General features: G+C 41.1%; 1 pseudogene; it reads right to left on the bottom strand.

Moving 5' to 3' along the window:
* Positions 1-14,738: 14,738 nt before the first annotated feature.
* On the bottom strand, positions 14,739-15,724 carry LOC109562180 (glucose-6-phosphatase 3 pseudogene; annotated as a pseudogene).
* Between the last annotated feature and the right edge of the window lie 1,026 nt (positions 15,725-16,750).

The raw sequence follows: 16,750 nt of genomic DNA, 5'->3' as shown, positions 1-16,750 counted from the left end.
ACTTTTGCCTTTTGGCATGAGAGAATGACTGGCAGGTCATTGGATGGCCTATTGTCTAAGTGGACTCGTTGGATGAGACCTTGATCACTAGGGACTTTGTAGGTAGCCAGGCAGCACTGCAGCTCTAGAGAGCTTCCTTTGCAACCTGCAAATGACAGTAATGTTATGAAAGATTTCTCCAAAGACAGACATTTTCAATTAGCCAAATTACTCTAACAGGGCGTAGCTCAGGAAGATTTAAGGCAGAGCTAGTTGCTGTGCCAGCCAAGAGGCCTGCTCTGCCAGTTGAAAGGCTAGCACATCCTCCCTGCCAGCTTGCAATGAAATGATTCTTGCAGTGACAGCAGATCTACTCTGCAGGTTTGATTTAGGGCCTTCAATTACCATACCTTTGTAATTATCATTGGGCCATGATGAATCCTGGGGAAAGCATGGGTCTAAAATGCAGGGATACAGGAGCTTAATCAGAATGCAGTGTGTAGAATGAATTTTTCTTCTTGATGCCTCACCTCTTTTCAACCAATTGTTCTTGGTTTGAGTAAAACTGTAACACAACTCTTTGCCAGTAATTGTGATTCATCTTCACTTTGCTAATCAAAATGTTGTTTCACAGGCTCTGATGGTGTTCAAAACACCGTATAGGAAGTATGCTATTGCTTTAAATTGGCTAGCATAGATCTAGTATTTTGCATGAAGTGGTGGGAAAAATTTTAAAGCCTCCTGTAGCTCATAAACCCTTTTATTCTGACATAGAACACTCACAAGGATTCTAAAAGACAAACATTATATTGCTGATATATATATACATGTATATATATATATTTAATTTTTCTGTTACTAAGATCAATGATATCTGGGCTAGTGATTCTATTTTCTTTCTACTTAGGGACCATATCTTATTTAGGAAACACGCATTTCAGAGGGTTTGCAAGTACTAGAGAAGTTGCTTGGTACTGATGGGCCATAACTTCAAATAGCAGTATTATGTTAAATATCCAACTTTGTCCAGTGACCTGTGTTTCACCTAGGGTGAAGCAGAATAGTATGAAGGAAGGAGAGTGGACTTAATTCCAGAAGATCACAGTGCAAATCTGAATTATTCTTATTTGTGAACAGGTGTGACCATGGATATATCTCTTCACCCTTCTAGGCCTCAGATCTTTTCTACAATGTGGTTACATTGGCATAGATCCTCTCCAGGACCTCTCCGTCTCTGATATCTATGATTCCATGAAAACAGGACTCCCTCTTCTTGACCATCAGCATTAAAGTACTTTGTATGCAATTTTTGGAAAACAGTTATTTATGATACTCAAGTTACTAATGTTTATAAATTCTCTTCTCCCAGGATTTCACCCCTGTCTTATATTATTGCAGATAATAGAAATTTGGGGAATTTGAAATCAGAGAAGGGTGTATCAGCATCATTCCGATGTTCACAGAGTCAGTGAAGAATGGAATCAATTCCTTTTTGGTTTGGGAATATTATAAACATTGAGACACCTAGTTCAATAGAATTCTTTGGCCACGTTGTATCTTTGTATTATTATATTGCATATAAGTCCTGACTTCCCAGTTAAATGATAAGTCCCTAAAGGTATAGAATATATTTTTGGCCTCTAAATATCCCTTTAACCTACCATCTAACAGGGCCCTGTAACTAATCACTGAGTAAGTTATACAATATAATTTTTAAAACCTTATGAAAAAATTGTATAGGCTAAAAATTTCCTAATTACTAAAAAAGTAAGCAGTTTTCCACAAAACTCAACAAAAAGGGTATATAGAAATGAATCATTGATCTTCTGTTGTAAACTGAAACTCATTCTGGTGTAATTAGTGGTTATTTGATTTCTAATTGACAGTACCCCCCATAAATCATATTGTATACAGCTAAGTAGTTGTTACTTCAAAAATAGCTTAGCTAGTATATGATCATATTTATTACAATTTGATATATTCTGAATTTATGTATTCAATTTAAAGTTTTAATGCACTGAAAGTGGGGACTACACAGCTACCTAGTATATTTATGTGTGGTTTCCCCCTTCCCTCTAAAACTATAAATTGAGAACCAGAATATCTCAGTTTAGAAGGTAAGTGTCCAAATCTTATAGTCTTAGGGATACCTTCCTCTCTGAACTCTACAGCTACCACTCTGTCCTGTAGGTTTGGCCTTTTGTTACAGGGCTGTTATGCTATTTTAGTCTTTGGTATTTGTCCTACCTCCCCAGCCAGATTACAGATTTATTGAAAGCAAAGACCACGTATCTTACAATTCTGTATTCAAAGAGTTTAACAGAGTTTTACTTATCCGGAAAGTAATCAGTTAATATTTTCTGGAATCTTACAGGTAGGTCTATAGACACATTTCCCATTGCAAGTGTAAGTTTATTTATTGAACTCCCAATTCATGAAAAAGGAAAAGGAATAGGAACCATAGATCAAATTGCCAACAACTGCTACATCATAGAAAAAGCAAGGGAATTCCAAAATAAAATCTACTTCTGCTTCCTTGTCTGTGCAAAAGCCTTTGACTGTATGGATCACAAGAAACTGTGGAAAAGTCTTAAAATAATGGGAATACCAGACCACCATACCTGTCTCCTGAGAAACTTATATGCAGGACAAGAAGCAACAGTTAGAACCGGACATGGTACAAACACAGTGGTTCCAAATTGGGAAAGGAGTACATCAAGGCTGTATATTGCTACCCTGCTTATGTAACTTACATGCAGAGTACATCACACAAAATGCCAGTCTGGATGACTCATAAGATGGGATCAAGAATACTGAGAGAAATATCAACAACCTCAGATATGCAGAGGATATGTCTTTAAGGGTAGAAAGTGAAGAGGAACTAAAGAACCTAGTGATGAAGGTGAAAGAGAAGTGAAAAAGCTGGCTTAAAACTCAACATTCAAAAAACTAAGATCATGGCATCCGGTCCCATCACTTTATGGCAAATAGATGGGGACAAAGTGGAAACAGTGACAAATTTTATTATCTTGGTCTCCAAAATCACTGCAGATGGTGACTGTAGCCATGAAATTAAAAGACACTTGCTCCTTGGAAGAAAACCTATGACAAACCTAGATAGCATATTAAAAAGCAGAGACATCAGTTTGCCCACAAAGATCTGTGCAGTCAAAGCTATGGTTTCTCTAGTAGTCATGTATAGATGTGAGAGTTGGACCATAAAAAAAGGCTGAGAGCTGAAAAACTGATGCTTTTAAACTGTGGTGCTGGAGAAGACTCTTGAGAGTCCCTTGGACTGCAAGGAGATCAAACCAGTCAATCCCAATGGAAATCAACCCTGAATATTCACTGGACAGACTGATACTGAAGCTGAAACTCCAATACTTTGGCCACCTGATACAAAGAGCTGACTCACTGGCAAAGACCCTGATGCTGGGAAAGACTGAGGACAAAAGGAAAAGAGGGTGACAGAGGATGAGATGATTGGATGGCATCACTGACTCAACGGCACGAGTTTGAGCAGACTCTAGGAGATAATGACAGACAGGGAAGTCTGGTGTGTTACTGTCCATGGGGTTGCAGAGAGTTGGTTTTTGATCAAACAACAGCAATTTATGAAATAATCTTAATGCAGAAATAGCTGTTTTCCTTTTATAATAATTTAACTGCTCTAAAAATATTTAGGTCTTTTAGTTACTGTCATACAGTTTAGTCTGTGATCTTATGCAGATGTAGGATGTTCAAGATTTAAATTGCCTTTAGTTCATCTAAAATAAATTTATTGGATAACTGAATTTGTTCTTTATCAACATTTCAGTACACATTAAAATATGTTGGCTTTTTAATTATTGAAAAAAGATAGTATATTTTCTTAATAAAAATTTATGTGTTGCCTGACTCACGGGGGCAGAAATGTACTTATAATCCTTAAATTTATGTAATTAGCCTAGATTTTGAAGAATTCGGGGGCTTTGTTCAGGGGAACCTGTCCTAGAGCTCTGAAAGTATAGTAAATACAACATTTATAAAGGCTGTATAAAAAAAACACTGTGAAAAACTATATAAATTGGGATCCACAGAGTCCTTTTTAAGATTTAGGATAAGGACATAATTTCTCTCATTAAACTCCTTTGGTATGGATATGATAGTTCAATATTTCATAAATATTTAATGAATTATTTCCTACAACTTTTGAGTGTTTGGACAACTGAAGTTTTATTTGGAATATAAGTCTAACTGCTAGGGGAAATAGGTAATTATGAATGCTTGGCACTGTGTCTGGAAAAATAATTTCTAAGTTTTAGAGTGGTCAGGAAGGATGTTTAAGGGTATTCTTTATGGTATAAACTTGAGAGTGCCCAGCAAGAGTACTTCTACATTCTTAATTCTTAAAGTATTACTCTTATTAAAAACAATATCACTGACACAAATAGTGAAACTGACAGAAGTAAAATGTTGTAGAAATCATGCCAGGTGTCTTTACTTGTTTAAGCTACAACTCTGCCTCTGCAAAGCATTAACATCTTTTTGGTTTTTGTTTTGTACATTGGAATAAATTAAAGGTTAGATGCCTAAGAATTGAAGCAAATAAGTCCTGAAACTAAGTCTGATGCTAAATCTCTCATATTTCAGAAACCTGGGTTCTTAATTGCTTCACGTTGATTTCCTGTGCTGAGGAAAAGTAATTTTTCCTCTTATCTGCAGTATAGGTAGATCTTTGCATACTAGTTCTGGCACCATATCATACAGGAGCTTCCAATAACTGCCAGTCACATGGTGACAATTATGCTTGATTAAGCAGATCCAGTAAGTACTTGATCGACTTTTTCCCATAAATACTGACATTCTGCAGCCAAAGGGAAAAGAACACTTGCTATTATTCTAAGCACCTTGGCTATCTCCGCTTGTCCCTAACAATAATACCAGGCTCTGAGTTTCCTGAGAACAGTATTCCCAGATTCTTGCTTCAGCCTGATTCCACGGTGTCTATTTCAGAGTAATTTGAATTTCTGAGGTCTGTAAGTCTACCAGCAGACAGTGATGATTTATGAGGTTTGCGGGGATGTTTGGCAAAGGGTCATTGTTGTTATTGGTCATTCTATCCCTGATAATTCATTTTTTTTTTTAGAATCCTCTAAAAATATATAGGAAAGATGCTTTGAAAATTACATGTGCTAAGTTGCTTCACTAGTGTCTGATTCTTTGCAGCTGTAGGGACTGTAGCCCACCAGGCTCCTCTGTCCATAGGATTCTCCAGGAGAGAATACTGGAGTGGGTTGCCATGCTCTCCTCCAGGGGATCTTCCTGACCCAGGGATCTAACCCGAGTCTTTTGCATCTCCTGCATTGGCAAGTGAGTTCTTTACCACTAGTGCCACCTAAGAAGTCCTTTGAAAATTATAAATGTATGCTATTATGAGAATCTAAGCGACTTCACAACCCACTCCAGTATTCTTGCCTGGAAAATTCCATGGACAGAGGAGCCTGGTGGACTACAATTCATGAAGCCGCAAAGAGTCAGACACAACGGCACAGGGCAGGCAGGCAAACAACCTCAAAAGATAATACGAATAACACACTGACTTACAACCCACCGAAAAGATGACGTTAGCAATGGTTTTCAAAAGTTGTATCAGAATTTCTTAAAGGACTTGATACAGCTCTGGGTACTATGCTCCCTGCCTCAGAATATTATATTCTCAAACATAGAATATTAAGGGAATGCATGCATGCATGTGTAGTCAGTCATGTCCAACTCTGTGACCCCAGGGACTATAGTCTACCAGGTTCCTCTGTCCATGAAATTTCCCAGACAAGAGTACTGGAATGGGTCGCCATTTCCTACTCCGGGGGATCTTTCTGACTCTGGGATTGAACTCACACCTCTTGTGTTTCCTTTGTTAGCTAGCAGATGAATTCTTTACGACTGTGCCACCTGGGTATCCCCAGGGGAACATAAGTGGCTTAAGATAGTATTTTATGTGGCACTCTAGCACAGACCATGTCCATTTCTAACTGTTGCTTCCTGACCTGCATAGAGGTTTCTCAAGAGGCAGGTCAGGTGGTCTGGTATTCCCATCTCTTTCAGAATTTTCCACAGTTTATTGTGATCTACACAGTCAAAGGCTTTGGCATAGTCAATAAAGCAGAAAGAGATATTTTTCTGGAACTCTCTTGCTTTTTCCATGATCCAGCAGATGTTGGCAATTTGATCTCTGGTTTCTCTGCCTTTTCTAAATCCAGTTTGAACATCTGGAAGTTCACGGTTCATGTATTGCTGAAGCCTGGCTTAGAGAATTTTGAGCATTACTTTACTAGCATGTGAGATGAGTGCAATTGTGCAGTAGTTTGAGCATTCTTTGGCATTGTCTTTCTTTGGGATTGGAATGAAAACTGACCTATTTCAGTCCTGTGGCCACTGCTGAGTTTTCCAAATTTGCTGGCATATTGAGTGCAGCACTTTCACAGCATCATCTTTCAGGATTTGGAATAGCTCAACTGGAATTCCATCACCTCCACTAGCTTTGTTTGTAGTGATGCTTTCTAAGGCCCACTTGACTTCACATTCCAGGATGTCTGGCTCTAGGTGAGTGATCACACCATCGTGATTATCTTGGTCGTGAAGATCTTTTTTGTACAGTTCTTCTGTGTATTCTTGCCACCTCTTCTTAATATCTTCTGCTTCTGTTAGATCCATACCATTTCTGTCCTTTATCGAGCTCATCTTTTGACGAAAGTGAAAGAGTAGAGTGAAAAAGTTGGCTTAAAGCTGAACATTCAGAATACTGAGATCATGGCATCTGGTCCCATCACTTCATGGGAAATAGATGGGGAAACAGTGGAAACAGTGTCAGACTTTATATTTTTGGGCACTGTAATCACTGCAGATGGTGACTGCAGCCATGAAATCAAAAGACACTTACTCCTTGGAAGGAAAGTTATGACTACCCTAGACAGCATATTGAAAAGCAGAGACATTACTTTGCCAACAAAGGTCTGTCTAGTCAAGGCTATGGTTTTTCCAGTGGTCATGTATGGATGTGAGAGTTGGACTGTGAGGAAACCTGAGCGCTGAAAAATTGATGCTTTTGAACTGTGGTGTTGGAGAAGACTCTTGGAGAGTCCCTTGGACTGCAAGGAGATCCAACCAGTCCATTCTAAAGGAGATCAGCCCTGGGTGTTCTTTGGAAGGAATGATGCTGAAGCTGAAACTGCAGTACCTTGGCCACCTCATGCGAAGAGTTGACTCATTGGAAAAGACTCTGATGCTGGGAGGGATTGGTGGCAAGAGGAGAAGGGGACGACAGAGGATGAGATGGCTGGATGCCATCACTGACTCAATGGACATGAATTTGAGTGAACTCCGGGAGTTGGTGATGAATAGGAAGGCCTGGTGTGCTGCGATTCATGGGTTCGCAAAGAGTCGGACACGACTGAGCGACTGAACTGAACTGAACACAGACCAAAGCAGCATTCCTCAGTGGCTCTCTCCAAGTATAACTCAGTGGTTCAGACTTTTCCTGTAGTCTCCACAATTCAGAGTTAATTGCTTTCAGGTATATAGCTAAAGCGGAGAAGGCAATGGCACCCCACTCCAGTACTCTTGCCTGGAAAATCCCACGGACGGAGGAGCCTGGTAGGCTGCCGTCCATGGGGTCACTAAGAGTCAGACACGACTGAGTTACTTCACTTTCACTTTTCACTTTCATGCATTGGAGAAGGAAATGGCAACCCACTCCAGTGTTCTTGCCTGGAGAATCCCAGGGGCGGGGGAGCCTGGTGGGCTGCCGTCTATGGGGTCACACAGAGTCGGACACGACTGAAGCGACTTAGCAGCAGCAGCAGCAGCATATAGCTAAAGGGGTAGGGAAGCACAGAAAGAGTGTGGAAAACCTAATGAGGGGAGAAGATGAAGCCCAAAGAAGATCTTATGGTGCAAGCCCTAATTTTACTCAGAACTGGTCACATGGACTGAATTGAATGCAAGAAGGCTCATGATATGCCTAAGAGCCTAATAGGCACAGTTTGGTGAACACATGGCCTTTTCTCTGCCTTATGGATTATATGAGTAAGGCTGGATAGAACAGATAAAAGCAAAATCAAGTAAGCATGAAAACTTTGGTCATAATAGAATTTTAATGGATGCCCAACAATGCCTTCATAGTTAATATAGGCTGGTGCAAAGACTATTTGATCATAATGTGACTTTTGGGCAGGTCATTTTCATTTTCATCACCTGTAGTATGGTCCTTGGGAGAATGCAAACAGAGACTATTGACAAGGAATACCTGAAACCAGGGCTGGCTTTATGGGCATGTAACCTGTATTGTTGCATAGAACTCTGTTTTTACAAAGGCCCCACATTCAGATTAATCCTCTGCTATTGCTTCCCTGGTGGCTCAGATGGTAAAGTGTCTGTCTGCAATGCGGGAGACCCGGGTTCAATCCCTGGGTTGGGAAGTTCTGCTGGAGAAGGAAATGGCAGCCCACTCCAGTATTCTTGCCTGGAAAATCCCATGGACTGTGGAGCTTGGTAGACTACTGTCCATGGGGTCGCAAAGAATCGGACACAACTGAGTGATTGTACTACTGTACTACATTGCTGTCTTAAACTTCTCAGTAATTTCGAACAAGGGGCCTTGCATTTTCGTTTTGCACTGGGCCAATATTCTAAGCACTCTGGCCATCTCCCATTATGTAGCTAGTCCTACTTGAAATTCATGTCTAATCAGAGATTAGAACTAGGTTCAATGATAAAATGAAGATACAATCTTTATGATGAAGTTAATGCTAATCGACCTTTTAAAGAAGACAAGTTACAATGGCAAAGCTTTGTGTATGTGTGTGTGTGTGTGTGTGTGGGTGTGTGTATGCATGCACACATACACTAGCACATGTGAAAACGTGCATAGGCAGGATGTATTTTCTCTTAGGACAAAGTTTATTGGGAGCAATTTGTTTTAATTGATATTCATTGAGCATCATTCCATTGTTTATTGTTAGCTACTCATGTGAAGAGTTGGTTGATGTCTATAGCACAAACATTTGTTTCAGATAAATGGGCGTTTCAGTTGGGTAAGTTTTAATTAAGCAACCTTTATTGGACAAGAAGTTGTTTTTGAAACTATGAGAAAATTACTCTAGTTTGCTAATTCTGTTTTCCAGAAACTAAAAATATTGAATCTTATCTACTACAACACTGAATATGATTTTGACTACAAATGACCCAAGTATTTGGCATCAAAATAAGGAATAAGAAACTTTTCCAATGTAATGTGTTAAATATTTTTCTACTGCATCTACCTAGACACCATTTAACTGTTCTCAAGCATATCGAGCCATTTGATTCTGAAATGAATTACTTATTTTTAAACCCTACTTCCACACCACTTACCTATATTGCTATTCTAGCATATCACTTTTCATAGGTATTTATTTATTTACACATTTGCCAAAAGAGAACACTGAACTCTTAACTGTTTCAGAATAGAAGCTGTTGCCATTCATCTTGCTATTTATTCCCAGAGCTGAGTAGAGTTTCCAGAACTCTACTAGAGTTTCCAGAATCTAGAACATGTTTAGTAAATATTTAATGAATAAACTAAGAAATAAATCCGGAGAAGGCAATGGCACCCACTCCAGTACTCTTGCCTGGAAAATCCCATGAATGGAGGAGCCCGGAAGGCTGCAGTCCATGGGGTCGCTCAGGGTCGGACACGACAGAGCGACTTCACTTTCACTTTTCACTTTCATGCATTGGAGAAGGAAATGGCAACCCACTCCAGTGTTCTTGCCTGGAGAATCCCAGTGGCGGGGGAGCCTGGTGGGCTGCCGTCTATGGGGTCGCACAGAGTCAGACACGACTGAAGTGACTTAGCAGTAGCAGCAAGAAATAAATCATTATAAAAAATGTCATTTTTCTTTCAGCAAAATAAATATTTCCAAGGCTTAAAGGAAACTTCTGTTCTTAATAAAACCAAAATCAGGATATTTTTGATTTGTGAGAACATTTAATCTTACGTTATGCTCTTAAGTCCATAGCAGTTATGTTCCACATTGGGATGAAAGAAAGCATATTCTTAAAAAGTGAGATCCTAAATCATCTTAAGGGTAAAAATAGCAAATACTTAACTGTGATATTCAGGGGCTTTCCAGGTGTCTCAGTGGTAAAGAATCTGCCTGCGAATGCAGGAGATGCAGGAGACTTGTGTTTAATCCCTTAATCAGGAGGATCCCCAGAGGAGGAAATGGCAACCCATTCTAGTATTCTTGCCTGGACAATCCGGTGAACAGAGCACCCTGGCAGGTTACAGTCCATGACCTTGCAAAGAGTTGGACATGACTTAGTGAATGAGCATGAATGTCATATTCAGAAGTTAATTATTTTATTGAAGGAGATTTTTGTCCTATTTAAAAGAAATGGTTTGCTTGAATACATTCACACAACACATGTGTAAGTAAAGAATAATATATATATGTATATATAGTTTTCAAAGGATTTATATGTTGGTATACTTTGGTATTAAACTTGCTGCTAATAATATAGTTTTTCCCATGGTCTACTAGTAATGACCATGGATAGTGTCAGTATCCTTTTGTTTAAGACTAAACCTGGTTTATTTACTGTATTAGTTTACTGTGACTATAACACAAAATCCATAACTTAAAACAACAGAAATTTCTTTTCTCCTAGTTCTCAAGGGCAAAAGCCCAGGACAATATCACTGAACCAAAATCAAGGCATGTCTGCAGGGTCACACTTCATTTGGAGGGTCTAAAGGAAAATCCTTTCCTTGCCTCTTCCAGCTTCTGATAGCTTCTGACATTCCTTGGCTTGTGGACACATCCAGCCATCAAAGCCAGCATCCTCAAATCCGTTCTGTGTCTTCACATTGCCTTCTCTTTGTGTGTCATATCTCCTTCCTCTCTTTTACAAGGACACTTGTGATTGCATTTAGGGCTCGCTCAGATCATCCAGGATAATCTCCCTGTCTTGAGATCCTTAACTTAATCACATTTGCAAAGACCCTTTCCCTAAATAGGGATTCCCTGGTGGCTCAGAGGTAAAGCCTCTGCCTGTAAGAGACCCGGGTTTGATCCCTGAGTCAGGAAGATCCCCTGGAGAAGGAAATGGCAACCCACTCCAGTACTCTTGCCTGGAAAATGCAATGGGCTACAATCCATGGGGTCGCAAAGGGTTGGACACGACTGAGCAACTTCATTTTTTCACTTTTCCCCAAATAAGGCAACACTTTTGAGTTTCTATGGATTAGGATCTTCTGTCTTTGGAGGCAGTTATTCAGCCTGCTACATTTGCTCTGTTTACTCTTGTATTAATGACTATGTAGTGCAATGCTGGCTGATGTAAAATGGTGTACTTTTCTCTATGCTCACTGACACAGGAATGAGGATGCTGTATAGAGAATTATAAACTAAATAACACTTTAAGGAAAAATGCTGCCTAAAGAAGTAGGCTTTGGCAAGTAGAGCTCAGAGAGGGAGCTCATAACTTCATGATAATACCTCACATAAATTAAAGTAATGTTAATTGTCTCCCCCACAGCAAGGCCATTAAGCAGTTTATTGCTCCTACCTTTAGAATTTATTCTGGTATTTCTTGTGGTCCTACCTTTTCAATGGTATTTTACTTTTTACCCAGAAGGGATATAAACACTTCCTTGACAGTCCTTTCTGGTATATTTCATCTCTAAGTATAACAAGAGGAGGAAATAAATGACCAAATAGGTGCTGATAAGCTCTGCAGCAATCAAAGATAAAAGGCTCCAGAAAGACATCAGGATGTGGAGTTTCATTTTGAAACACAGTTCCTAACAACTGGAGAGAATAAGTGTGTCTACATTCCCTAGTTATGAACAGCTAAACTGTCAGTGACCTTGTCACTAACCAGGGAGGAATTTTCTATTTCATTTTCCCTCTGTGTTGAGGTAGGACCCTCAGCACCAGGAAAAAGGAGGTTGTATTCCTTCACCACATTTTATTCATCTCCTACTATGTGTCAGATATTATGTATGAAGCCCTGGCTCATACAACTCCCTTCTTTCTGTTGATAGCTTTCCACCTAATTTTCAAGTCTTCAGAACTTAGCCAGATTCTATGCTTGGACATTTGCAATTGGACCAAGGTCACAAAAGGACAGCTTAGTTGGAAAGGGGGAAAAGGGAGAAAAAAAAATGCTAAGAAGTTACATAAATGTCCTCTAGCACATTCCCTGTTCTGAGGGCTAATGTACTGTAGCAATTCATCAGTCATTCTAATAGTCTTTTAACTTCTGTCTGAAAGCCTACTAAATGCTAACATCTTAAATGTTTAATATTCTAAAACATATTTTCATTAATCATGCAAATTATCTAGGCATCTATATTTTACTATAACTCTCTTCGGAGATTGCAGCCTAAGGCTTTGTGTATGAGAGACCCACATTGGTGAATGATACTGTAGATGAAATATAACATACAGAATTTTAGAAATGAAAAGTTGCTAGTAAAGTTTCAGTAGCTATATGTTGTCACAGTTATTAAAAAAAAAAACAAAATGATATTAATGTCATGTACTTCTGATTAAGTAGCAAGCAACTAAAATATGCACTGCTGCTGCTGCCAAGTCATGTCAGTCGTGTCCGACTCTGTGCGACCCCATAGACAGAAGCCCACCAGGCTCCCCCGTCCCTGGGATTCTCCAGGCAAGAACACTGGAGTGGGTTGCCATTTCCTTCTCCAATGCATGAAAGTGAAAAATGAAAGTGAAGTCGCTCAGTCGTGTCCGACTCTTAGCGACCTCATGGACTGTAGCCCACCAGGCTCCTCCATCCATGGGATTTCCAAGGCAAGAGTACTGGAGTGGGGTGCCATTGCCTTCTCTAAAAATATGCACTAGCTTCATTCTATTCTATTACTTAGTTGGTGGATGGGTATTAATGGGGTAGAGGTTTTTTTTTTTTTTGGTGAAGTTGTCGGTCATGTCTGACTCTTTGTGATCCCATAGACTGTAGCTTACCAGGTTCCTCCATCCATGGAATTTTCCAGGCAAGAGTACTGGAGTGGGTTGCCATTTCCTTCTCCAGGGGATCTCCCTGACCCAGGGATCAAACCCAGGTCTCCCACATTGCAGGCAGGTGCTTTACCATCTGAGCCACCAGAGTAGATGGTATATTGTCCTAATAGAAATGACCCTATGTTTCCTCACAAAATGGACTGTGGACTCCGTTGTTATAAAAGGATAGAATATGAGTCCCTTGCAGTTAGGTTGGCCTGAACAGCACCATGAAAGCTTCCCTGTATATACTGCCAGTCACCCCAATACCAAGGATTCTTAGTTGCTTGGGAAAAGGAGAAATATAGTGGTGGGCCCCCTGAAACAGATGAATGAGGAATTGAAAGAATAAAGGCCATGAGTTTTGGTAGTGTTAGTGGAAATGCTTTACCTTAAAACTATTTGATTTCAGCAGGGATGGAGGTGGGTAGTGAAATAGAAATGACCTGTGACCATGGAAATGTAAAGCCACGGAGGAGGGCTCACTGGACTCAAGAACATGACCTAAGTAACTGGAACTGAGAGCGATGGTAGTGGGTCAGTGCACTTGCCCACCTCCCAAGAGGAAACAGATGGCACAGTGGCATTAGGACAATTCAAAAAAGTCTTCTTTATAAAGGGACTAATTACAAACGCGTGGGCAGAGTGGAGAGTAGGGGAACCGTTTGCGGCCATGCAGGTAGTGAAAGCTAACAGCTGTTGTTAAATACAGGCCTTAGGAGATGAGAGAAAGGAGCAACTACCAGAATTTGAAGGAAAGGGAGTCATTATAAAAAGTCACCTCTGAGGGTTTATTGACCTTTGATTAAGGGAGACGGCCGGCACAAGGTGATCTCATGCAGAGAAAAAACACCCTGACTTCCCTCCTTTCTCTCCCTTCAGTCTTCCTGATGGGACTTTCCATTCATTGAACCAAACAGGAACCTGAAAAGACAAATTAAGAATGTGGTCCCCACAGATTAGCTTCCCTGAGTGGATACCAGGGCTTCACATACGGAGAGTGGGGGTGATACAGGGAGTCAGAAACAGTATGAATACCACTTGTTTAGTTATGTGACCAAAATCATAACCTCTCTTTGAATGCTTTTCTTATGTTTCTTTTCCTAAAGCATTCCTTGTATGGTTAGTTTCTTTCACAGTATCACCTGATACTACATATCTTAACAAAATTTCTAGTAGCAGTGCTGCTTCCCCAGTACATAAGCATGAACTACATTAGCCTCTGAGTAATCAGCTATTTTAAGGAAACACATAGCTACTTGCCATCCAGACAGTTCTGAACTTTGTTCTGAACGTTCCTATACCGTTTGGTATGACAGTGTGCTTCTAAATATCTCTTGTCTGTACCACTAAAGGAACTCCAAGGTCTTCACTTTTTTACATTGTTGGCCTTCTCTATTTTTCTTTTTTTTTTCAGAAGTATGGAAGGGCTTTATGGGGCTACTCTGAGCCCCTCACAGTGTTCCAGGAACCTACTGGTTTTGCCGTTGCCTTTGCTCTTTGGATATTTGGGAGGGAAGGCAGGAAGACCATCCTTCCTGGGAGAGAGAAGGCCCTTTTGGGGACTGAGACAAGGTGTGGGAAAAGTAAAAAATTCAATGGGAGCAGAGTCTGGTGGGGCCTGGAAGTGGCCAGGGCTTCCTCTGGGAGAATGGAGGTCATGGAGTGTTGGCTTCATGAGAGAGAAGGTGGCAGTAAGAGGGCCTAGAGTCAGGAAGAGCAGATAGGTGGCGCTTTGGGCGCTGAAGGTGCGCACCACTCAGGACATAAGGGCCATGACCAGCTGTGGCCAGAGAGTGTGCTTGTGGATGTAGAGAAGGCTGATCTGATGAGAGTAGCCCAGCCAGTCCAGGGACCCAGCAGCCCTGTGGCCAGTGCAAGGCAAGCTAGCTTCTGGCCACGTCCCAGGTGTACCCGCCATACCTGGGCATGGCAGGGAGAGTTCAGGGTTCAGGGAGAGTTCAGAGTTCCCAGGTTCAGGGAGACAAAGGGCTGACTGTCCAAGTGTACCCACTTGGGCTGTTTACACCACTTAGAGACTAGGTTGATGGACCAAGAAAGATCCAGGCCCAGTGTAAAGAGAGTCAACAGACATGGCTGGCAGCCAGTGAGGGCACCCGTAGGAGCTTAGCTTCCATGCTATGGGCACACAGGGGGCATCAAACCAAGACAGCACCAGTTATTAGGCCAGTCAAGCCCTGGTGAGGGAAATATGCTAAGAGGAAGACCTAGGACAAGCCAATTGCCAGCAGGATGGTCAATAAGCCAAGCTAGGTATCACCCGCACCCAATGACTGTGGATCCAAGTGGCCACCTGGGAAGAGATAGCCATCGTTATGGGCCATAGGGCTGTTCCCACAGAAACAGTGTGGGAAGGGCTGCCAGGACCAGTTTCATAAGAAGAGGGGAACAGGTGAATCTGGGCTGGAGTCTAGCTCAGACTCATCGACCCACCAAAAGGGCCTGTCTCAGAAAGAAACCACTTGAAGAGGAGGTTGAGCCACTTGGTGAAGAGGCTGATCCATACCACCATGATGCCCACCTGGCGAGAGGAATAGTAGGCTGTGGGATGGAGAACAGAAAGAGGCTCTTGGAGTGTCCCAGAAAGGTGATCCAGAGCCACACGTTCTCCAATCAGGGCAGCTGGTTCGCAGCACCTCAACTATCATGATCCCTGTGCCTGGCATGGACTCCATGGCCACCAAAGAGCTGGCCTGACCAGGGTTTGGTCTGAGGTGGTGCATCCCTTGTTTGCTACTGTGAAGATGGAAATGTAATATCCAGGGCAAGATTCCTTCCAGACCAGACCTTTCTCCTCCAGTGCTTTTACCCTCCAAAGATATTTCGAGATCTCTTGGCGAGAAGGCTAGAGGCTACTCCTATTTTGGGGAGCCAGGCATACCCAGCAGGTGCTGAAGTGGGACCCTAAGTTTGCACACACAACTGGTTAATTGGTCCGTGCCTTCCTCCCCCCAGTTCAAGACTCTCATGCTTGAGTTCATTCACTATTGATTTGGAAGCTGACAGATTTGGAAGCCTCTTAATTTTTAGGGGTTGTCCCTAAAGTCTTCAGAGTTCTTATATATAGCACAGAATAGTCACACTTCTTCCCAGTCTAAGCTTGATTGCTTTGCCCCTCTCTTTTCCATAGTTTGCTTCTAATTATATTTCTCTAGTAAAATATTTAACCATTTATTCCTGAATCATGGATTCTAAGGTGCAATAAAAGTCCAAAGGGAAATATATATGTTGTTATACAGAAAGACAGATTTTTTTTCCCCCAGAGCATTTTCAGTCATTTCTGCAGGAATGAATGAGTAAAGGTTTCAAGAATGAATAGTGGCAGAAAACCAACTTACTATTGTATACAAGTCTCTGCAGCCCCTGGGTACAAGTACTTCTGTATCTCCTTTTGTTGAGTTCTCTATTTTTTTATGAATATGCATATTGGGGAAAAAACTTCCATCTGCTCCCTTTTAGCTGATTCTATCACTTTTTGGAGCTGTGCATCATTATGAAGCTTCAGAGAAAAATGATCATTTACATTACATACGGATGTAAAGGAGAGAAGGAGTTGATGAATTGCAAACAAGTATAATCTATATGGACAAATTGTGCCGGAAGTGATGTCACCCCATTTTACTCTGCAAATAGTATGATTCCTGCCCAATCATTTGGCCAAGTGCCCATGAACTCAGAGAAGAAAACCATCCTGTTGGCCT

Source organism: Bos indicus, chromosome 1, assembly GCF_029378745.1.
Source record: "Bos indicus isolate NIAB-ARS_2022 breed Sahiwal x Tharparkar chromosome 1, NIAB-ARS_B.indTharparkar_mat_pri_1.0, whole genome shotgun sequence".
Classification (NCBI taxonomy): Eukaryota; Metazoa; Chordata; class Mammalia; order Artiodactyla; family Bovidae; genus Bos; species Bos indicus.
This window is presented reverse-complemented; position numbering and strand designations above follow the sequence as displayed.